The sequence below is a fragment of the Hyperolius riggenbachi genome, chromosome 11, assembly GCF_040937935.1.
Source record: "Hyperolius riggenbachi isolate aHypRig1 chromosome 11, aHypRig1.pri, whole genome shotgun sequence".
Lineage (NCBI taxonomy): Eukaryota > Metazoa > Chordata > Amphibia > Anura > Hyperoliidae > Hyperolius > Hyperolius riggenbachi.
In genome coordinates this window covers 32183753-32207108 of record NC_090656.1, presented here as the reverse complement: position 1 = coordinate 32207108, position 23356 = coordinate 32183753, and the positions used below count along the sequence as shown (strand labels likewise).

General features: G+C 46.9%; 1 protein-coding gene across 1 annotated transcript in view; it reads right to left on the bottom strand.

The window, feature by feature from the left end:
- The window catches only part of AP1G1 (adaptor related protein complex 1 subunit gamma 1), a 116761-nt gene extending 95055 nt beyond the window's left edge, over positions 1-21706 (bottom strand). Inside the window, exon 1 of the mRNA XM_068260131.1 lies at positions 21421-21706. The gene's annotated coding sequence lies outside the window, so the exon portion shown is untranslated. The remainder of the gene's footprint in view (positions 1-21420) is intronic.
- Between the last annotated feature and the right edge of the window lie 1650 nt (positions 21707-23356).

Sequence of the window (23356 nt, the reverse complement as noted above, 5' to 3'; positions counted from 1 at the left end):
TTGTAGTTAACAGTTTTAGGCAGTGTTTACAAACTAACCAGCTTGTGATAGGCTCACAAGTGAGTGTGTGAGTCATACAGAGCCTGCAGGGGGCATGCAGAGGGTGTGTATCGCTTCTATCCAATCACAAGCAGCCCTGCACATTCCACACATTCAAGCCTTAGCCCGACAGACACGACAGAGGAAAGGAGATAAGATTTATTACAGAGACAGTGCAATTAGGAAAGGCTGCAGTAAGCCAGAGCACATTAGAACAGGCATAGGAACTTATAGGATAGAAGAACTAAGGCTGAAAAATTTGTTACAGAGTCTCTTTCAGGGCCCTTTTCCACTCGCGCTTGCGCTAGCGGAATCGCAAAATCGCAAACCGCTAGCGATTTTACAATCGCTAAGGTTTGCTAAACATAGGAATCGCGGTAGGGTATTTCCACTACCGCGATTCGTTTTTGCCTGAAACGCGATCGCGGCGCGGAGCGATATTTGCAGCGATTTTGCTATGCAGTGCATAGCAAAATCGCGGCCGCAAACATCGGGAAATCGCCGGTAATTTTTTTACCTTTTGCGATTCAGCAGTCGCTAGCGTTCAGTGTATACGCTAGCGACTGCTAGTGGAAAAGGGCCCTAAAGGAATATGAAGTGAGATTAATATGGAAGCTGCCATATTTATTCCCTTTTAAACAATATCAGTTGCCTGGCAGTCCTGCTGATCTCTGGCTGCACTAGTGAATCACACAGCTTAAACAAGCATGCAGCTAATCTTGTCAGATCTGACAATGTCAGAAACACCTAAACTGCAGCATGCTTGTTCAGGGTCTATGTCTAAAGGTGGGTACACACATCAGATAAAAGTCTTTGGAAAATGAAAGATCACAAACCAATTTTATCACCTTTCATGTAGTATGAGAGCCGTACCTACACAGTCTTTTCTATGGAGCTGAACTCCCCATCAGATAAAAATCTTTGCAAGATGCTGCACACACAGATGCTGTACAGACACAAAAGATCAGTATCTGCAAAAGATCTGTTCCTGCCAAAGATCCGTTCCTGCGAATTGCATTCATAGTCTATGAGATCTGCAGATCATCATACACACCATGTTTAACAGACTTCATCTGCAGATCTGACAATCATCTGCAGATCTGAAAATCCATCCTGGTGGATCTGATCTGCAGATGATTGTCCATTAAACAATGTGTGTATGATGATCTGCAGATCTCCTAGACCACTGATGGCTAACCTTGGCACTCCAGCTGTGGTGGAACTACAAGTCCCATGAGGCATTGCAATACTCTGACAGGCCCAAGCATAACTCAGGGAAGGCAGAGACCTGGTGGGATTTGTAGTTTTGTCACAGCTGGAGTGCCAAGGTTAGCCATCACTGTCCTAGACTATGAATGCATTTTGCAGGAACAGATCTTTTGCAGATACTGATCTGTTGCATGTGTACAGCATCTTTGTGTGCAGCATCTTGCAAAGATTTCTATGGCCTGGTGCGCACCAAAAACCGCTAGCAGATCCGCAAAATGCTAGCAGATTTTGAAACGCTTTTTCTTATTTTTCTGTAGCGTTTCAGCTAGCATGTTGCGGTTTTGTGAAGCGTTTTTGGTGTAGTAGATTTCTGATATTGTTACAGTAAAGCTGTTACTGAACAGCTTCTGTAACAAAAACGCCTGCAAAACCGCTCTGAACTGCCGTTTTTCAGAGCGGTTTGCGGTTTTTCTATACTTTACATTGGAGGCAGAAACGCCGCCGCAATCCAAAATCTGCAGCAGCCCAGGAGTATGCGTTTCTGCAAAACGCCTCCCGCTCTGGTGTGCACCAGCCCATTGAAATACATTACCCTAGCGTATCTGCAGCCGCAAGCGGATCGCAAAACGCAGCTGAACCGCTCTGGTGTGCACTAGGCCTATCTGATGGGGAGTTCAGCTCAATAGAATAGACTGTGTGTATGGCTTTCGTACTACACGGAAGGGGTAAAATTGGTCTGTGATCTTTCACTTTCCAAAGACTTTAATCTGATGTGTGTACCCACCTTAAAACTATAAGGCTAGGTGCACACTTAGCACTAAGGCAAGAGTTTCGGAAAACATTGCATTTTTGCTACTAATGGAAGTCTGTGGGCCGCAGGAAAAAAAAAACGCAGATCAAAATCACATATGCGTTTTCTCTTCCTGCGGTTTCAAAAATGCTGGTTTTGTTGCATTATCTTCAAAAACGTATCAAAAACGCACACAATGAATGTCAATGGAAACACAATGGTATGCGTTTTTCATAAGTTTGTTAAAAAAAAAAAATAATAATAATTTCCGCTTCCTGTTGTCTGCCTAGTGATTTGCATAAAAAGCAATTAAAAAACGCATTAAAAACCAGGGCTGTGGAGTCGGTCCAAAAATCCACCGACTCCGACTCCTCAGTTTAGGATTCCACCGACTCCGACTCCACGACTCCGACTCCTCTAATTTGCATATTACAATTTTGTTGATTAAAAGTATGTAACATGAAATTCGTCTCTTAACTGCCAATGCTTAGGAATTTTACAAGACAACTGAAGTGAGAAGGATATGTAGACTACTATATTTATTCCCTTTAGACTAAAACTAGTCCTTGGTAAGAGTACTTGTAAAAGGTACAAACCGGAACAAAGAACATCTATCAGGCCCTAGGCAATGTAAGTGTGGGTACATGTAAGAATGATGTGCAGGTATTCTGCAGGGGAATGAGGAGATTGTAAACAGACAACACCTCTGTGTTCAATGTGCACAGCATTCTCAGTGGATTCCCTGCAGCTCTGTGGGGAGTGCATATGTAGAGTATAGTACTACTGTGTAACAAAGTAAACCTGAGACAGATGAAATTAAAGTTTTATACATAACTGGGGCTTCCTCCAGCCGCCTTCAGGATAATCAGTCCCTCGTTGTCCTCCTCCACCACCTGGATCTTCTGTTATGAGTCCAGGTACTTGAGCCAGTCAAGCGTAGTGCACATGCACACACTCCGCCGCCAGGAGCATACTACACCTGTGCAGCACTATTGCGCAGGTGCAGAATGTTCCTGGCTGTGGGAGCGGCATGCGGCCGGACAGCGCTGACTGGCTGAATTACCAGGACTCATAGCAGAAGATCCAGGTGGTGGAAGACAGTGAGGGACTGATTAGCCTGAAGGGGGCTGGAGGAAGCCCCAGGTATGTATAAAACTTTACTTTTCACCCGTCTCAGTTTCCCTTTAATTTGTAGTCACCAAACCAAATTTTAATAACATATCAAATTATTTGATTTCATCAGCAAAGGGAGTGCATACATTTGCATAAATCAGCATCAATGCAGAATTATTTCCATCTCGTTGACCATTTCTATTAGTGACATGGCTAACCATCAGGCTTTATACTTACAGCATAGATGTTATTTAGTATATATAAGAGATTCCTGTGTACACATCATATATACAGTCACAATCAGATATGTATATCTGACTTTAAAAATACGGGGACTGCTTTATTGAAGCAGCACAAGTAACTAATTTTGATTGGTTTATTTCATTTTTGTAGACTAAGCACAGCTATTACTGTATATATACTGTATATATACATTATTTTTAATGACTATTATCTGAGAAATAGAACATTTTATCATATTTTCTATTTTAATTACAGTTACAAATTCATTAGGAGTCGGAGTCGGAGTCGGTGCATTTTTTCCCGACTCCGACTCCAGGCACCCAAAATTGCCCGACTCCACGACTCCGACTCCACAGCCCTGTTAAAAACGCATACAAATGCATGCGTTTTTTATATGTGAACCGCAAACGCATTAAAACGCATGCAAAACGCTTGAAAACTGCATCTGCCGTAAAGAAAAAGCGAAAGCACCAAAAACGCACAACACAAAATGAAACATGACATAAAACACAGCATTTCATGTTATGTGTGCACCCAGCATAAGAGGCAGAGGATCAGCAGGACAGCCGGGCAACTGGTATTGCTTCAAAGGAAATAAATATGGCAGCCTCCATATCCCTCACTTCAGATGTCCTTTAAGGGCTCTTACACAGTGGGACGTTGCGTTGCAGGGGATGGTAAGGTCGCATAACGTTCCCCTAACGCAACGCATGGTGGTGCTAAAGGTGGACGCTACATAGAGCCGCATTATGCTGCTCTTGGTGCGCCATTTTAGTTCGACAGAACCGGCAATGATTCATATGAATCATTGCCAGCAGGCAGAGAATGATTCATATGAATCATTGCCAGCAGGCAGAGAATGATTCATATGAATCATTGCCAGCAGGCAGAGAATGATTCATATGAATCATTGCCAGCAGGCAGAGAATGATTCATATGAATCATTGCCAGCAGACAGAGAATGATTCAAATGAATCATTGCCAGCAGGCAGAGAATGATTCAAATGAATCATTGCCAGCAGGCAGAGAATGATTCAAATGAATCATTGCCAGCAGGCAGAGAATGATTCATATGAATCATTGCCAGCAGGCAGAGAATGATTCATATGAATCATTGCCAGCAGGAAGAGAACCAGCATTGCAGTGCAGTGAATATTAGCCATGTGGCTAGGCAAAATAGCAGACTCTCCTCCTCTCCTGCACACAAAAAAAAACAAAAAACGATAAAACAACATTACTGAGCATGTGCAAACAGTTTAACAGCTAAAACCACCTATAACGCACAGCATGCTGCACTTGCTAAATATTGCTACACGTTAAACACAAAGCAACATGTGCACTGTGAATGTCGCACAGACTTTGCATTGCTGTGCGTTAGTCTGCGTTGGAACATTTTCTAACGTGCGACTTTAACATCGCACTGTGAAAGAGGCCTAAGGCTGGTTTCACAGTAGGACGTTGCGGTTTAGGGGACGTTATGGTCGCATAACGTGCCCCGAACGCAACGCCTGGTGCTCTCTGATGTGGACGTCAGAGTGAGCCGCGTTGTGCAGCTCACTCTGGCGTCCGTGATGCCGTGATGCGCACTCTTGTGCGCATGCGGCATCACGTGGTCCTGCCCGGCCAATCGCCGCACAGAGCGGCCGCTCCAGGAAGTAAACACTGCAGGTCACTGAGTGCAGTGAATATTAATTAGCCATGTGCCTGGCCGCTCTCCCCAACATTACTGAGCATGTGCAAGCAGTCTAACGCGGCTCTGCCGCTTATAAAGTACTGCATGCAGTACGTTGTCTTATGGTGCAGTGTTACTAAGTAACGCAACATGGGCACTGTGAACAGCCCATTGATTTTTCATTGCTGTGCGGTGGGGTGCGTTACAGGCTGCTCTAACGTGCGCCTGTAACGTCCCACTGCGAAAGCAGCCTAAAAGAACTCATGGAGAAGCTTGTGATCATTTTGATCAGCTGATATATTTGCAAGGTTCTGATTTGCTGGTCAAGATCATGTGTTAAACCAGGAAATCATCACAGAAAATCAGAACCCAACAAATTATCAGCTGATCACATGCTTCATCAGTTCTAAGCATTGCCATCCCTAATTCTGAGGCACTGACCCAAAGCCAATCTGCAGATCAAACACGACCCTGGTTGCTCGTCCTGGGCCCACCCAGATGGGGTGCACCTGTCCCTGGGGCCACCCAGATAGCCGCGCCCCCAACTGACATGCCTGAGGATCAGCATGACGGCCATGGATTTTTTTATTTTTTTTTTAAACTAGGTATAAAGATGACAGCTTACATATTGCTCTGGCTACAGTCTTCCATTAAGAACAGAGACAGTGTTGACTGTAAGAGAGGACTGTTTGGATTCAAAATAATATCCTGGCACTAAGCTTAATAGTAAATATTAATGAAGAACTACATTAACAAGGTCACTTTATTCCCAGTAAATGTACAACTATTTAGTGTGGTATTGTCTTGAAAATAATGGGACTTAACTACCCTCTGATGCAACAAAACTAGGCTGCTTTACCGAAAGCGGAGGATACTCCTCGCTTCATATGACAGAGGCAAACGAGAGCCAGAGTTCTGCTTCTGCACAATGCAGTCTGGCTGTGCGGGACTAAATATTCAGGAGCCAGAGTCTAATGTGTGGGTCAGAGAAACGTGCAGACACCATGCATCAGCACCTGATCCCCTTGGATGACACCACTAGATCGAGCTGCACACAAGCATGCCAGCGACGACGCGCTGTGGAGCTATGTGGGGGCGACAAGCAGACAACACGCGGTGGGTGCACCAATCAACTGAATGACCAACTCATTTGAATATTGCACACACAAGTGGAACAACGCACTGCACGATATGGCCACTTTCAAAACAAGTACCAGCGATTTGTACACACTTGGCCAATGCAGGAGATCAGCTGAACTGAACCGCCAACTGGATCAGGCAAACCGCCTGTTATTTGCTTGTCTGGTCATTTGACACACGTACACACACCACCGTCGTCCAACAGACCAAGTCTGGACGATAGTTGGCCAGAATAGTTGCACATGTGTATGAGTCGGGTTTAAAAGTCCGGTCAAGTTGAAAATTCTTCCAGATAAGAAACTGATAAGAGTTCTCCTGAAACAACGTGTTAAATTACTTTGCAAACAGATTCTGCACACACACAAAAAAAAAAAAAAAAACATTGCTTATAAGATCAATTGAAAATCATCCAAAAGAGTGGCAAGTGTGAGGATCAATACTCCAGACATGGGATAATGCAGAGTAAGGACTCTTTCAGACAGGAGGCTGCACTGCACGCTCACTAAGCAGTTCAGTCTCCGGTCTGCCTCCCGACAGTGCAATTCGGGTGCAATTTAAAGAGACATTGAAGCCTAAAAAATGAACTGTTTTTATTAGACAGACCTCTTCAGCATTAATGCCATAGCTGAAACGCTGCATCCCCACGGCAAGACGAGGCCTTAATCACCCCAAAATCCCGGGGCAAAAATCCACGACTTTCCAGGTCGTGGATTTTGCTGCCCGGGGGAGGCAGAGCTTAGAGCTGTACCTCTGCCTCCAGTCACATCAATCCCTGCGATACTCCACCTTCTCCCACCCCTCTCAGTGAAAGAAGACTGAGAGGGGCGGGAGGAGGCAGAGATCTGCAGAGATTGATGAGAATAGAGACCGAGCTACTGCACAAAGCTCTGCCTCTATCAGGAAGGAGCCCTGAAATTTGCACCGGGGATTTCAGGGCGATTAAAGCAGAACTGTAGATTGCTAATAAAACACAATGTTTCACTTACCTGGGGCTTCCCCAAGCACCCAGCAGCCGCCCTGTCCCACTCCTCAACGTGCCTCCGTTCACCCGCCGCCAGCTAGTTTCGCCGCCGGGCCACTGCGCGGCTTTGGTCACGCGTATCCTTTCTTCGCGTTCCCCGCTATTGCAGAGGGGAATGCGAAGAAAGGATACGCTTGGCCAGAGCCGCGCAGGCATCGACTTACAAGTCGATGTACAGAAGTAAGCGGCGGCGGGGGAACGGAGACTCGTTGAGGAGCGGTGCGGGACAGGACAGCTGCTGGGGGCTTGGGGAAGCCCCAGGTAAGTGAAACATTGTGTTTATTAGCAATCTACAGTTACGCTTTAAGGCCTCTTGCACACTGCAAGTGATTCCGATTCCGCTTTTTAATCAGTTTTTACATCCGATTCAGATTCCGATTTGCAGTTTGCTCCCTGCATACTGCAAATCGGAATCTGAATCGGATGTAAAAACTGATTAAAAAGCGGAATCGGAATCACTTGCAGTGTGCAAGAGGCCTAAGGCCTCATTGTGCCATGGGAATGCGGTGTTTCAGCTCTGGCATTAATGCTTAAAAAGATCTGGCTAATAAAAACAGGTAATTTTCGAGGCTTCAGACTCTTTAAATGCTGCCGAATTGCAGCGGTAGTAACACCACACGTGTCAAGCCCCGACTCCCAGTGTTGTTACCCGGTGGCAGAGAATCTCGACATGTTGAATCTGAACATGGCTGCAGCCCCACTCAGATGTGACTCCATGGCAGGGCCACCTGCCCAGCGCTGGTACCAAGCGCTAACAAGCGCCAGGTCGGTGCAGGAGACCATCTGAAAGGGGGTGAATTCACTGCCTGTCAGCTGCCCATGTGAATGGCCCCTAACTCAGAGTTTGGAGTGAAACAAACAGCCTATAATGGGTACAAAGTCAGATGTTTTTTTTACAGATACATCACTAGCCTACAAGCTAGCAATGCGTACTGTCACTGCAGAGCGGGGAGCAAAGATGGTGTGTGGCACCTGATGAAACAGGACGGGTAAGAGATAAAGCACTCAGCCGATGTGATTCAGCACTCCGGATCTCTCAGCAATGGGTCAGGGGTCACTATACACACACACTAGATTGTCGGCAGAACACGACTCTTGTGATAACGCTCCCCGCACAGTTTATGTCTTTGTGAACTGCTCAAGTGCAGAGCGCTCCCAGCGACCCGCACAGAAGCCCACTACCCAGACAGGGGTCAACAATCATACAGGGGTGACAGCAGCAGCCTGCAGGACAGCGGAACTTCAACACTGTAGCAGATATGTTGCAACGGGCTTGAAGAAACTCAGGTAAGTAAAGCTTAAGCGGACCTGAACTCAGAACATCCTCTCTGCTCTAAAATATACACAACAGCATAATAACCTTCAAACAAAAAACATGTATTTGTTACAGCTGACACAAATCCTAAAATACATTTGCACTGTTTCTACTTCCCGATTCATGGAAGAAGACATTGTTAACAGCCTGTGCTTTCAAATGAGCTTATCTGCCATGGCAGTCATGTGACACAGGGCAGAGATCAAATTACAACTTGTGATTAGACAAAAATGAGGGGGGGGGGGGGGAAATTAAGACTAAACTCTCTAAATACATACAGGGTGCATTTATCGGTTTTCCTTCTGTCCTGTGCAAGAGTTCAGGTCCACTTTAACTTTTATTTTACCTCACAAATCCTTTAAATGACAACTGTAATGAGAGCGATATGGAGCTGCCATATTTATTTCCTTTTAAACAATACTAGTTGCCTGGCTGTACTGCCGATTCTAAAGGTGGCCATACACTGGTCGATTTGCCATCAGATTCGACCAACAGACAGATCCCTATCTGATCGAATCTAATCAGAGAGGGATCGTATGGCTACCTTTACTGCAAACAGATTGTGAACTGATTTCAGCCTGAAACCGATCACAATCTGTTGTGGTGGTGGTGCTGCTGCCACCGCCCCCCCCCCCCCCCCCCCCCGCCGCATACATTACCTGCTCCGCCGGCGCGACTCCCGGGTCTCTCTCCGCTCTTCTTCTCCGTCTCCGCTCTGGTCTCCGGCTCCAGCATGCTTCACTTCTTCCTGCCCGGCAGGAAGTTTAAACAGTAGAGCGCCCTCTACTGTTTAAACTTCCTGCCGGGCAGGAATAAGTGAAGGTATGCCGGAGACCAGAGCGGAGACGAGCGGGGGCAGTCGCGCCGGCGGAGCAGGTAATGTATGCGGCTCTATTGCGTCGGTCACTCGAACGCCGCTAGCGATGCGCGCTTTACCCGCGGGCAATCGACGGTTATTTTACCCCCGGCGCGATCGGACGAAATGGATCGAAATTCGGCGTGTAGCGCGAACGATTGGCAGCAGATTCGATCCCAGTGATCGAATCTGCTGTCGAAACGGCTGTAAATCGGGCCAGTGTATGGCCAGCTTAAGCCTCTACTACTTTCAGCCATAGACCATGAAGCAGATAAGGTGTTTGACATTATTAAGTCTGTCAAGATTAGCTGCACTAGCTACACTACTGCAGCCAAATAGATCATCAGGGATGCCAGGCAACTGGTATTGTTTAAAAGGAAATAAAATATAGCAGCCTCCATATCCCGCTCATTACATTAAGGCCTCTTTCAGGTGGGAGGCTGATCCGCGTGCTTGACAGGTAGGACAGCAGTCTGCCACTTGGGTGCAATGAAAATGCAGCATTTGTAACACCACGCGTCAGAGCTTGACACGTGGTAGTATTACTTACATGGCAGAGAACCAGGGCTGTGGAGTGGGAGTCGGAGCAAATTTTGGGTACAGCTTCAGCCACGCTCAGATGCGACTCCATGGGGCCTGCCCAGTGACAGTAACCAGCACTAACAAGTGCCCAGCCAGTGCAACAGGCAGTGAATTCACCACCTTAAAGGACACGCAAGGTGAAAATAAACTAATGAAACAAACAATTGTATCTATCCTCTAAAAATGACTTAAGATATTCCAACGTTTTATTTTATATTTAAATCTACTTTAAGTTTTTACAGTTTTATTGCTTTTGCTCAATGACACATTCATTGAAGTATGCTAGAGCTAAAAATCTATGAACTATTGAACCTTTTTAGCTCTTTCCTGCTCTCAGAAGCCATTTTCTGCTAAGAAAGTGTTTTATAGTTGGAATTTCTTATCAGTGAGGGTCACACTGTAGTCTGACCCATTCCTGACTCAGGCAGGAACTGCCACTTACATACCTGATGTTTAACTCTAAGGCAGAGAAAGAAAAAAAAAAAGGAACACAGCCTAGTTATTTGTGTGCTAGACACTATATATACACATGTCTATCTCATGTCACCTTGGGTATCCTTTAAGCAGCTCATATGAAGGAGGCCCAAGTCTTTTGCTGTAAGAAATAATATTGCCATTAAAGAGTAACTGTCAGGCTGCAAAAGCTAATTTAAACTTCTATTCTCCTGTGTTAAACAGTTTAGAAGGAAGCCAAAAAGGCAATACTGCAGTTAAAAATCTCTCTTACTTTAGATGTTTGCTGACAGCAAGGCTCCGTATTCCCAGGCTCCTAAGGAGGACGCAAGCCGAATAACAGATACTGCAAAGCATTCTGGGGCCCTCCCCTGGCTGCTAGTGAGGCTCAAGTTTCAACAGCATGTAACAGTCTAGCTCACAGCACTAATAAATCTGGGGCAGAGTACACTGCAGGAGTCCGCTATTGTTCCTAGCCACATGGCTAATTAATATTCACTGCACAGTAGAGTTATTCATTACCAGCGTTTGTGAGAGTGAAATCATCAGGAAGCAGGCAGGACATGACTACACATTTGGCTTCATAGGAGACAGACAAACATGGAACCTGCCATGAGCATCATTCTCTGCAAATACTATATAAAAATTATGTGAAGTACAAACATGGGCAGTGAAATGCATATGTAATGTAAGTACAGCCAATCTTTAGCTACTGATATATGTGTTTATTTTCTCTGAGACCCTATACCTAACAGCTCCTCTTTAAGGGTGTATATGGTCTGAAACAATCTTCAGGCAGGTAGGAGGAGTCAAAGTAACATCTACACGATGTAAAAGAAAATGGGATTCATCAGAGCAGCTCACCCTCCATTGGTCCATGGACAAGTTCTGACCCTCACATGCCACTGTAGGGACTTTGAACAGTAGTCAGCACCAGCACTCTGACTGGTCTGCAGTTAGACAGCAAGCTGCAAGGCACGGGGTGATTCGGTAGCTCTCTCTCATAGCCACTCCCAGCAGCACATCAGTGAGCCTTGGGCACACATCACCCAACCAACCTCTCTGGTTGGGCCATTTTTAGCAACTACTAATCACTGCACTCCCACAACACCCCACAAGTCACTCAGATCCTTGCCCATTTGTCTTGCTTTCAACAGATAACTGGCTCTTCACTTGCTGCCTAATATACCCCTTAAAGAGAACCCGAGGTGTGTTTAAAGAATGTTATCTGCATACAGAGGCTGGATCTGCCTATACAGCCCAGCCTCTGTTGCTATCCCAAAGCCCCCTAAGGTCCACCTGCACTCTGCAATCCCTCATAAATCACAGTCATGCTGTGAGGCTGTGTTTACATCTGTAGTGTCAGTCTCAGCTGCTCCCCCGCCTCCTACATAGCTCCGGTAGCTGCCCCTGTCCCTTCCCTCCAATCAGCAGGGAGGGAAGGGATGCAGGCGGGGACTGGAGTTCTGCAGGAGGCGGGGAGAGCAGCAGACTGACACTATAGAGATAAACACAGCCAGCTCTGACAAGCTGTTTGTCAGCAGCGTGGCTGTGATTTATGAGGGATTGCAGAGTGCAGGGGGACCTTAGGGGGGTTTGGGATAGCAACAGAGGCTGGGCTGTATAGGCAGATCCAGCCTCTGTATGCAGATAATATTCTTCAAACCCACCTCGGGTTCTCTTTAAAGCAGTGGTTCTCAGCCATTTTAGCACGTGTTCCCCTTTGTGTCATTTCTAAACAAATTTACCTCCTACCGAAAAAGACCGGCACGCAGTGGACGCGGCCATTACATGATGTGGGTGGAGCCAAATACTAGCGAAATAAAGGTAGTTCCTGGTTAACAAATGAGATAATGATCGTGACCATTTTTAACCCGAATCCATTCTCTTTTGTCCCCCTCTGTGTCACCTTAGTTTGTGCCTCATTTATCTCCCTCTGTCACCTCATCTCCTCGTATTATCTCTGTTCTCCCTGTGCCTCTTTTGACCCCGTGTCACTTCTGTTCCCACTGTGCCTATTTTCTCCCCGTCTTTTCCCCTCTGTGCCTCTTTTGTCCCCTTCTAGGTCCCCCTGTGTTACCTCTAGACCCTCTTCCCTAGCTAGGTATATGTGCCCCCCATATAGGTATTCAGGTATAGGTTCCCCAGAAGGCATAGGTGCCCCTAGTATAGGTATCCAGCCATAGGTGCCCACAGTATAGGTTAGCAAGGTACAAGTGCCCCCAGTATATATAGTGAGCTATATGTGCCCCAGTATTGGTAGCCAGGTACAGAGGCCATAGTGCAGGCAGAGAGCTATAAGTGCTCCAGTATAGATAGCCAGGTACAGGTAGTGCCCCAGAGTAGGTAGCAAGCTATAGGTGCGCTAGAATAGATTAGCCAGGTGCCGGTGGCGCCCCAGAATAGATTAGCCAGGTGCCGGTGGCACCCCAGAATAGATTAGTCTGGTGCAGGTGGTGCCCCAGTGTAGTTAGCGAGCTACAGGTGCTCCAGTATAGCCAGGTAGTGCCCCAGTATATTCTTACGTAGCCCCATTCCCACGCAGACTCCTCTCCCCCGGTCTTACCGCTATGGTTACTTCTGGCAGCAACTCTGACGTCATGAGAGGCTGCCGGGTAACCATGGTGACGGGATGCGAGGCGGCCGGACAGGAGGAGAGCCCGGCGACAGGAGTCTACGCGGGAACGGTGATAAGCAAGTTGCTGTGCCCCACCGACACTGCCTCCCCTGCCTGACACTTCTCTACCGGGGGCGAGATCCGCTATTTTGTCTGTGGCCCCTGGGGGACCCCGACAGCTGCCGATGTACCCCCAGGGGTCCACGGACCTCAGTTTGAGAAACACTGTCTTAAAGAAATTATCAGCCAAATTACATAAAAGCCAATTTACTTACCTGGGGATTTCTCCAGCCCCTTGGCTGCTCCGATCTCCGCCGCCAGCCTGGGGTCCGCCACCAGCCCAGGGTCCCCACACAGTGCAGAGTACTTACTGCGCAGTACGCCGCATACAACGTGGGCTTGACTGACGGCGGCGCTTCACGCAGGCACAGTAAGGATGACCTCGAGGTCGTCCTCTGCACCGTGTGGGGACCCCGGGCTGGCGTCGGAGAGCGGAGCTATCAAGGGGCTGGAGAAAACCCCAGGTAAGTAAATCGGCTTTCATGTAATTTGGCTGATGTTTCCTTTAACAAGTGCCATTGTAATAGAGGGGATGGTCAATGAGATGCTATTAATTCAGGCCAATCTAAATACATAGTGCATCTGAGGGGCACAGTCACATGCTGCATACACTCTGCATGAAATCTGCATGCATGCCAGGATTATCTTATTGGCCATCCATAGTATTCCCTCCACCTGTCAGTGGTTTTAATGGGATGGCTGAATAGTGAGTGTAATTAGTATTGTAACCTCTTGAAAATTATTTTCTGATCAATACTACACATGTACCTGTATATATAACAAGAAGTCTATGTGACATTCACAGTGTGCAGCTAGCGTTGCATTGTTGCGTTATGTTAACACTGCTGCAGTGCATTACCAGGTAAGCATACTTTTCGTTACCTTTATGCTTCGCTGTACTTATTGTATGCGACGGTGACGCAGCGTTAATCTGCGTTACCACTTTTCTGTTGCAATGTAATGTTGCATTACAACTTTACAACGCATCGTCCCACTGTGAACCTAGCCTTAGATATTTATATTGTTGGGAAGGGGGTTTGGTGGTTGGGTTACCTGTATCTGTGAAAGGACTTAGGCAAGTATTTAGGTTAAATAAAACGTATCCTGAGCAGTTTTTCAGTACTGATTATCCCTGTGTATAGTTGGCAACAATTACATTTAAACCAATTATACTCAGCAGAGTTGGTCACTAAATATAAACTAAAACACAGGGCAGCGCACCCAGATGCACAAGTCTGAAAGCCACCATTGATGTCTCACAACATACAGGGCATGTAGTGTGAAAGAGGCCTTACTGACCTCTTCATGTCGTCATTTGGAGGAGGGGGGCTGTGGGATAGCAAAAAAAAACTCCCGACTCCCGTCAGGTGATTTTCATCTTAAAGGGAACCTGAAGGGAGGATGATATGGAAGCTGCCATATTGATTTCCCTTTAACCAATACCAGTTGCCTGGCAGCCCTGCTGATCTCTTTAGTTGCAGTAGTGTCTGAATCACACAAGTGTCTGTGTTGCTGGATACGCTGAAGTGAGAAGAATATGGAGGCAGCCGTATGCATTTCCTTTTAAGCAACACTAGTTGTCTGGCAGCCCTGCTGGTCTATTTGGCTGCTGTAGTGTCCGAACAACAACAAAAACAAGCATGCAGCTAATCTTGTCAGATCTGACAATAATGGCAGGAACACCTGATCTGCTGCATGCTTGTTCAGGGGCTATGGCTAAAAGTATGTGAGGCAGAGGATCAGCAGGACAGCCAGGCAACTGGTATTGCTTAAAGAGAATCTGTATTGTTAAAATCGCTCAAAAGTAAACATACCAGTGCGTTAGGGGACATCTCCTATTACCCTCTGTCACAATTTCACCGCTCCCCGCCGCATTAAAAGTGGTTAAAAACAGTTTTAAAAAGTTTGTTTATAAACAAACAAAATGGCCACCAAAACAGAAGTAGGTTGATGTACAGCATGTCCACACATAGAAAATACATCCATACACAAGCAGGCTGTATACAGCATTCCTTTTGAATCTCAAGAGATCACTTGTGTGTTTCTTTCCCCCCTGAGGGGGGAGTGCATAGCAGAACCACAACACTGAAGAACTTGGCAGCCTTCCAGACACAGGCTGACAAGTCTGACAAGGGAAAGATACATTGATTTATTACAGAGACTGTGATAGTACAAAGTGCTGCAGTAAGCCAGAACACCTTAGAATAGCTTTTAGAACTTGTAGGATGATAAAAAACAGGATGCAATTTTTTGTTACGGAGTCTCTTTAAAACGAAATAAATATGGCAGCCTCCATATACCTCTCACATCAGTTGTCCTTAATAAACTCATAGCAATAAGTGGACAAGTGCGGACCATCTTTGCCTTTCTACACAAAAACAAAACAAGCATGCAGCTGATTAGGTCCGAAAATCTGATCATGCTTTTTCAGGGTCTTTTCAGTATTAGACACAGAGCCAGCAGGACAGCCAGACATTTTGCATTGTTTAACTTCTTGCAGACTGCAGCCTCTGGCCCCTTTCAAGATGGATTGACAACCACAAAAATCAACTTCCATTTACCCACTGCTCTGTGTTTAATATGCAGCCTGCAACCTAACCCGGCACTGCAAGCACTCCAATCTATTCAGAAACGTTTCTACTGTAATAAATCTTAAGGCCCCGTTCACATCTGAGCGTTTTGCCGGTGATTTCGGCAAACCTTTCAAGCCCTAGCGCTTTTTAAAGCTCTAGTGCCATAATACCCTATGGGCCCATTCTCACTTGGGCGATTTGCGCTAATCACCAGCGATTAACGCAAATCGCCAAACGCAAATTTGTATCCTGCACCATTTTCAGGCAATTTCCCGGCGATCGCATTAAGTGCTGTAGAAGCGCTAAACGCGATTGCACAAAAAAAAAAGAAAAACCCGCCAAGTGTGAATGGCGATTTTTTGTTGTGTTAATCACCAGAGCGAAACACTAGCAAAAGCGCTAGCGTTTTGCAAGTGTGAATGGGCCCTTGCTCACTCACCCTGGCTCTATTTTTGCCATTGCCAACAAGAAGGAAGCTTCCCACATGCCTGCTCCTCATTGATGGGCGGAGGGCAGTTCAGTGGGCTGCTGAAATATGTTCTATGCTGTGCTCATGTGATTACAAAGCAAGATAGCTATGACAGTGCAGTTCCTAGGAGGGGAAAAAAATAAGGGAGGAAATTACATCAGGATTGGCTTCAGAGGAAATCAAGATGGCAAATGCCAGGAGCAGAATTCTCTTTATTTACTATATAAAATTCACTTAAATCAAAAACGTGGACAGTACAATACATCTGTTATGTAATTTGAACAAGTAATTATCTACGTATGCGTTTTATTTTTCCTGGTGTAGTATGGCTGTCCCTGCTGCTTTAAGGATGAGAGGTTTTTTTTTTCTTCTCACTTCCTGATCACTGTCATTAGCTCACAGTGATCAAGATGTCAGAAGCCAATGGAAAAAGCTCCTGGCCGATGCACGGAGCTCCACTGTCTTTAGACAGATAGACGATATCTGTGCCAGCAAGGATGCAATATTGCATGCTCGGGACTTCCACTACTAGGAAAAGCAGGCAGATATTGGGCAGCTGAAGCACAAGAAGGCCTGATTTTAATACAGGGAACCAGCCACAGATGCAGCTGTAGGCAGATTTCAGTAACATGCATCAGTGTGCGATACGCTGGGACGTCAGACAGACAGCACTGTCTACTAGGTGCACTAATTCGCTGCTGCATGCATTTTGTGCACAAGGCAGAATTGTCCTTTTCAGAAAAGTTGAATAAGGTCAGATCAACTACAGAGAGCAATCCAGATGCCAAGCGTTTTGTGAGTGTGCCTAGGCCCTGAAGCTGGTACACACATCAGATAAAAGTCTTTGGAAAATGAACGATCAGAGACCAATTTTACCCCCTTCCATGTAGTATGAGAGCCATACCTACACAGTGTAGTCTATTGAGCTGAACTCCCCATCAGATAAAAATCTTTGCAAGATGCTGTGCACAAAGATGCAAAAGATCAGTATCTTCAAAAGATCAGTTCCTGCAAAAAATCCGTTCCTGCACATTGCATTCATAGTCTATGATATCTGCAGATCTCATACACACCTTGTTTAACAGACATTCATCTGCAGATCAGATCCACGAGGATGGATCTTCAGCTCTGCAGATAATTGTCTAATCTGCAGATGAATGTCCATTAAACAAGGCGTGTATGAGATCTGCAGATATACACTATGAAAGCAATTTGCAGGAGCTGATCTTTTGCAGACTGATCTGTTGCATGTGTACAGTATTTTGCAAATGTTTTATCTGATGGGAAGTTCAGCTCAATAGAATAGACTGTAGAGTATGGCTCTCGTACTACGGTACATGGAAGGGGGTAAAATTGGTCTGTGATCTTTCAGTTTTCAAAGACTTATCTTATGTGTGTACCCACCTTTAGGGTGCATACACATATCCAATGTCATTGGTTAATCACTGACCAATTACCCCTTCCATGTAATATAAGGGCCAACACATTTTGAACACTATGAACAGACTGTAGTAAACTTTCATACTTCATGAAAGGTAAAATTGGTCAATCAAATTTGGAAGATTGTATACATCCTTATGCAAGATCTACTTATTTGGGTTAAAGTGAACCTCCGGACTAAAAATCGACTCAACAGCACTGAAAAGGCCTGGTGTTTCTTTAACAGTTTCACAGCATCAGAACTTTGTTTCTCTTATACAAGCCTCGTTTTTAGCTGCACAGAAGAAAACTGCCCGGGCTTTTTTTCCCCTGATGCTGTGCAAAGCATGATGAGATTTGTGATGTTGTTGCTCTCTTTCTGTTGTTTTGGTGCAATTTTTTTTTTTTTTTCATTTTGAACTTGCCATTTGAAGCCTAAAGTGTGCAGCTGGGAGGTGTGATCAGGACACAGGACAGTTGGAACTGTGTCTCATGCTCCCTGTCACCTCCTTTCAACCAAAAAGATGGCTGCCCCCATGACAAAGATGGCAGCCCCCATGAATCACAAACATTTGCCTGTTCTTTTAAAACAGAGTGGGTAAAAAATTACCCATCTATTCTAATTAACATAACTAATGTAACTTAATGACAGTATGTTTGTTTAGGCTGAAGTTCCCCTTTAACATGAAATTTAGAGTGAAGTCAGTACAGGTCAGACCTGTCTGTATTTGAGGACCATAGCAGGTCATGCCTGAACGAGGTCTACAGTGATGTCTGGAGCACAGTTTGCCAGGGGTAGAGCTAAAACCAGCATGTATGCTGACACTTCTAGTCCCATCACACCCCTACAAACGGAAGACCTGCAGAGTCAGGTTTATGCAGCCACAAGTGTATGCAATGAGAGCTGAGCTGCTTCTGTCAGTGGGGTCAGTTACCCAAGTTGTCAGGACATCACATACGATTCCACAGCTTGTAAGATGAGCATTAGAAAGTATGACTGCAATCACAACAATCACAAGACTACTTTCATTATGTGCGACCGGAAATCCAAAAATCTCTAAGCAATTTATAAGTAAAGCTATACTTCACGAATCACTGTACTCACATCTGCCTGCCAATTCTTGCATAAGTACTCAATGAATGGAAGACAACAGGAGAAAACCTCTCTGACTTCACCAAAGCAGATTGTTTTATAAACTAAATCAGGTTATTTTCCATTACCCGGGCGCAACCACTAGGTGACAATAAAACTCCAGCGATCACTGGCAGCAGAGTTACATCTTTCCCTACTATCCATGGCGGTCTGGAGGGGGAATAGCAATTAACGCAACCTAGTGGTTGCGCCCGGCTAACGGAATAGTACCCTAAATCATTGCTTGTAATAATTTAAGGTGAAAACCTAGCGCAACACTGGGAGCCTCCCCAATGCAATCCACCAAGCTAAATACAATGCATATGATCCCCACTCTAGTTCCTGCTGTGACCTGCAGGGAACATCACCTACCATCACCATCATCCACCCAGATTCCCACTCCATAGGACAGACAGCTCAGCAGAGAGCCTAGTAGAACATCTATATATGTACACTGATTTAAATGATCACTTCAAGTGACATTTATCCCAGGTCTGTGAGCAGCTTCAGTATTATCAGTAAGAATAGAGGAAAGTAATACTTAAAGAGAACCAGAGATGAAGCAACCTCATGTATTTTACCTTATAAATCAGTGGGAACATGACAGTAAACACCTAATCTGCTCTTTGTTACATTGTTCTCTGTTTAATTTGCCTGTTATCACCTCTAAGATAAGAATCCCGACTAAGCAGTCGGTCTGGCTTTGCTACAGAATAATTATAGCTGAGACTGTGTTCTTTGCTGTCTTCAAGTCCAAGCCTGCCCCCTGCTGGCTTTGCTCAGGAATCATTATAGCTGAGTCATTATAGCAAAGCCAGACTCAATGCTCAGTTCGGGATTCTTATCTCAGCTAGATAACAGACACTTTTAGCAGTGAGGATGGAACAGAGAGCATGGTAAATGTTTTCTCTAATGTTCCCACTGATTTCTATGGTAAAATACACAAGGGTGCTTCGTCTCTGGTTCACTTTAAAGGAGATGTTAAAGGCAAATTAAAAAATATGAGTCTATATAACAGCAGTACATAGGTAGAGTATGAGAAGTAATGTAAACCCTTACCCCCTCTTCCAGCCCTGAAGGGGCAGCACGGTCCCTAGCCCCCTCTACCAGCCCTGAAGAAGCAGCACAGTCCATTGCTCCTTCTCCAAGCCCTGGAGGGACTGCATGGTCCCGTGCCACCTCTTCCAGCACTGGAGGGCAGTGCAGTCTCGTTCCCCTTCTCCCAGCCCTGAAGGGGCAGCACAGTCCCATGACCCCTTCTACCGGCCCTGAAGGAGCAGCACTGGCCCTAGCTCCCTCTCCCAGCCTGAAAGGGCAGCACGGTCCACCACCCACTTTCCCAGCCCTGAAGGGGCAGCATGGTACCTCGGCCACTTTCCCAACCCAGAAGGGGCAGCACGGTACCTCGGCCACTTTCCCAACCCAGAAGGGGCAGCACGGTACCTCACCCACTTCCCCAGCCCTGATGGGGCAGCAGGGTCCCTCACCCACTTTCCCAGCCCTGAAGGGGCAGCATGGTACCTCGGCCACTTTCCCAACCCAGAAGGGGCAGCACGGTCCCTTGCCCACTTTCCCAGCCCCAAAGGGACAGTGCAGTCCCTTGCACTTTCCAAGTGCCCGAAGGGCAGCATGGTCCCTTGCCCCCTCTGCCAGCTCTGAAGGGGCTGCACAATCCCATGACCCCTTCTCCCAGCTCTGAAGGGGCAGCACCGGCCCTAGCTCCCTCTCCCAGCCCTGAAAGGGCAACACGGTCCCTCACCTACTTTCACAGCCCTGAAGGGGCAGCAGGGTCCCTTACCTTCTTTCCCAGCCCTGAAGGGGCAGCAGGGTCCCTTACCTACTTTCCCAGCCCTGAAGGGGCAGCAGGGACCCTCACCCACTTTCCCAGCCCTGAAGGGGCAGTATGGTACCTCGGCCACTTTACCAACCCAGAAGGGGGCAGCACGGTCCCTTGCCCACTTTCCCAGCCCCAAAGGGACAGCACGGTCCCTTGCCCAGTTTCCCAGCCCTGAAGGGGCAGCACAGTCCCTCGCCCACTTTCCCAGCCCTGAAGGGTTAGCGTGGTCCCTTGCACATTTTACCAGCCCCAAAGGGGCAGTGCACTTCCTTGCTCACTTTCCCAGCCCCAAAGGGGCAGCACAGTACCTTGCTCACTTTCCCAGCCACAAAGGAGCAGCGCAGTCCCTTGCCCACTTTCCGAACCCTGAAGAGGCAGCGCAGTCCCTTGCCCACTTTCCCAGCCCCAAAGGGGCAGCGCAGCCCCTTGCCCACTTTACCAGCCCCAAAGGGGCAGCGCAGCCCCTTGCCCACTTTACCAGCCCCAAAGGGGCAGCGCAGTCCCTTGCCCACTTTACCAGCCCCAAAGGGGCAGCGCAGTCCCTTGCTCCTGGAAGGGTAATAGGTCACACAGGGGTTGTGCTGACCACAGCATAGGTAAGTACACATTTCAGTAAGTATAAGCAGCAGATAGTAGGTGTGAGAAGTCACAGGTAAGTACAGGAGGTCGCCACACATCAGTCAGTCAGGCCACACATGACAGGTGTCACCCTGCTGCACTGACAGATGCTGGGACCACCCAGGAGGGAGGGGAGGAGGACATCAGTCCCGACACAGCTTCCTCCTGCAGCAGAGAGACGGGATGTCAGGGGGAGACCCCAGCACCTCCTCCCCCACAGCCCCCCTTCATACATTTCCCCTCCCCCCGCTGTCACGCTCACCGCCCGGTGCTACTGCTCCTTCCTCGGCTCCGGGACACCCAAAATGGCGGAGTATGGGCCGCAGCACCGCGGCTGCGCGGAGGGATCCGACCTGTGTGCCGGGTGGGGCGGCAGGTATGGCGGTCAGTGCCGGGGCTCAGCGAGGGGGGGTCAGACGTATCCGGACGGCCGCCGCGCTGGGAGGGCCTGGAGGCGCCTCTCACTCTCCACTCCGGGGGCCGGAACTCCTTTGCAGCGGCGGAAGGATACTGCTAGTGAGGCGGCGGCAGCCACTGATGACGTCACCCGAGTGCCCCGTCACTGCCAGACCCGGAAGTTGGGGAGGGTGGCACCCGCGCGCGTGTGTGTCAGGGAGTCACGTGACGCCAGGGGCAGGGTGGAGCTACACCAGAATCCGCTGTCATCTGAGGATCCGCCCCCCCTGGAAGTGTCAGCTGCGGCTTCCTTGTAGTCAGGGGCGGAGCCAATGATTCATAGAGAGAGAGAGAGGGGCGTGACCTCGAAGGTAAAGGTGCTGAGAAGAACTACAGAGCCCAGCATACCTCTGCCCGCACTAACACAGAATAATAACAATAAATCATGAAGGCTGTTATGTAATGTGTGTCATAGAGAGTGGCGTAGCTAAGAAGCTGTGGGCCCCTGAGCAAGTTTAGCATTGGGCCCCCCAAGCATGCTACAGATTACAATTGATACAACACACCAAAAACAATCAAGGACAATCACAGTGTCAGAGGTGCAAGAAGGGGATGGGAAACTGTGTGTTAATGATCACTACTGTTCAAAGCAACTATGGAAGTGAATATTATCAGCATAGCTCCCAACTGTCCCTCTTTTGGAGGGACAGTCTCTCTTTGGAAGTCTTGTCCCACCTTCCTCTTAATGTGCCCCTCTTTGGGAGTCCTGTCCCTCTTTCCTCCTCATTTGTCCCTCCTTCAGGACTTTGTCCCTCTTTCTATGTAAATATATATATTTCTCTACTAAAAAATGTGTTTGACTCTAAACTTTATTCCCATCCTTTAAATTGATATATTACTAATTTTCAAATGTTAATATGAAGGAAAATGAACCAGGATAGAAAGGACCAGTGTGGTTTGAATTATAAAACAAGATATTTTTCTTATGAAATCTTTATGGTATGCATGACTAGGGGTGTGACGGGGCGTGATCAGGGTGTGGCAGGGGTGTGGCTTAAGTGTCCCTCTTTCTCATCTCAAAAAGTTGGGCGGTATGTATCAGCACAGGACCAATAAAGAGCTAATACTGTGTGTGAGGGGTGGGCCCCTCCGGGGCTCCCCTAGCCCAAGGGCCCAGATGCAGTCGCTACCTCTGCACCTCCTATTGCTACGCCACTGGTCACAGATCTACCTTCCCTTCCCTGTCTGGTGAATACAATGTAAAATAACATCCAAATAAACTCTTTAGTGTCCTAATACTACAACTGCAGCAAACTTCTGTGTGGGAGTGTACTCTTCCCTCTCCAACTCACTGCTGTTTTTTTCTGTGATCCCAAAGGACCTCCCCAGCTCAGCAGAGGAAGATGCTTAGCTGAAATAAAGCAATGACTGCTGTTGCCCAACATGATCTGTAAGCATGCACTAAGTTTGCATTTGGGGAAAAATCCAAATCGCAGAATTGGGAATGAGGTACCCCCACGATTACATTGATGATCACGATGCTCTGCGATAAGTAAAGTTATGGAAAATTGTGACTGATCTGTTTTTAGCATCAAGACGCATCGAGTGGAAATGGGCTCTAAGGAAGAGTTAAGCTTGCTATAAACTTATAGTGTGCCACCAGATATGGCAAAACGATTGATTGTTCGCTGATAGGAATCGATTCCTATCGCACACACAACACATCAATTTTCAGTAGATTCCAGCTGGAAACCTGTTGAAAATCAGTTGAACTGTTCGATCCAGTGCTACACTTTGGCCTA